The following is a 1,641-nucleotide window of genomic DNA, read 5'->3' on the forward strand; positions in this document are numbered from 1 at the left end:
CTACTACTTTCAGCGGTGCATCTACTGAGGATCCCCAGGATTATCTAGACAGCTACCATGAGGTTCTCATGAAAATGGGGATAGTTGAGACCAATGGGGTCGATTTTTCCACTTTTTGCTTGTCTCGATCCGCCAAGATTTGGTAGAGGGATTTCTGTTTGGCTAGACCAGCCGGATTGCCAACTTTGATTTGGGAGTAGTTTACTCAGCTATTTCTGGAGAAGTTTCTCCCCATCACTCATAGAGAGGACTATTAGAGCCAGTTTGAGCATCTCCGGTAGAGTTCCATGACTATTACCCTATGTGAGACCCGATTCATCGACTTGGCTCGTCATGCTCTTGTTATACTTCACACCAAGAGAGAGAGTGTGAGGAGGTTCATTGATGGACTTATTCAGCCGATTCATCTTCAGATGGATAGGGAGATTGGGAGTGAGATTACTTTCCAGGAGGCGGCCAATATGGCCAGGAGAGTGGAGATGGTTCTGTCGCAGGGAGGTGGTCAAAGGTCAGACAAGAGGCCCCATCATTCAGGCAGATTCAGTGGTGCCTTATCTGGAGGCAGGGATTCGTATGGTAGAGGCCATCCTCCTAGGCCCTTTCACTCAGTACTTCAGGTTTCTCACGGTGCTTCAGGTGGTCGTGGTTCCCAGATGCAGTATTCTTATCAGCAGTCCTACAACGCACCACCAACTCCTATCAGTGCACCGCCACTCAAGAGTTTCTGGGGTGGTCATTCAGGTCGCCAGGGTCAGTCTTAGTTTCCTCAGCCGCGACACTCGGGTAGATGTTTTGAGTGTGGTGAGTATGGTCATATTAAGAGGGCTTGTCCGAGGTTGGAGGGTACTCGTCGCAGCATCAAGGTTCACGTGCTATGGTTGAGGCACCAGGTGTTTCACAGACCGCCCATCTAGCTAGGGGTGGGGGTAGAGGTGCTAGAGGTGGAGGTCGAGGTGCTAGGTAGAGCTCAGACCGCTAGATGTGGAGGCCAGCCAGCATCAGGCCATCCCAGAGATGTAGTTTAGGGTGGTGGGGCCCAGCCCTTATGTTATGCTCTCCCAGCCAGGCCTGAGGCTGAGGCTTCAGATGCGGTTATTACAGGTACTATTTTGGTTTGTGATATAGATGCTTCAGTATTATTTGATCCAAGGTCTACGTACTCGTATGTGTCATCCTATTTTGCACCTTATCTAGTCATGCCTAGTGATTCCTTGAGTGTCCCTGTATATGTGTCTACATCGATGGGTGATTCTATTGTGGTAGATCGAGTCCATTATTCTTGTATTGTGGTGATTGGGGGGTCTTGAGACTCGTGTAGATTTGTTACTTCTGGACATGGTTGTTTTCAATGTTATATTAGGGATGGACTGGTTATCACCTTACCACACTATCTTGGACTGTTATGCCAAGACTATGACCTTAACCTTGCCGGGTTTGCCTCGTTTAGAGTAGAGAGGGACTCCTGGTCATTCTACCTGTAGTGTTATCTCTTATGTGAAGGCTTGGCGCATGGTCGAGAAGGGGTGTTTGGCCTATTTGGCATATGTCCATGATTCTAGTGCTGAGGTTCCTTCCATTGATTTTGTGCCCGTTTCGTGAGTTCCCTGAGGTATTCCCTTCAGACTTGCCGGGTACGCCACC

The sequence above is a fragment of the Nicotiana sylvestris genome, chromosome 2 (assembly GCF_000393655.2).
Source record: "Nicotiana sylvestris chromosome 2, ASM39365v2, whole genome shotgun sequence".
Classification (NCBI taxonomy): Eukaryota; Viridiplantae; Streptophyta; class Magnoliopsida; order Solanales; family Solanaceae; genus Nicotiana; species Nicotiana sylvestris.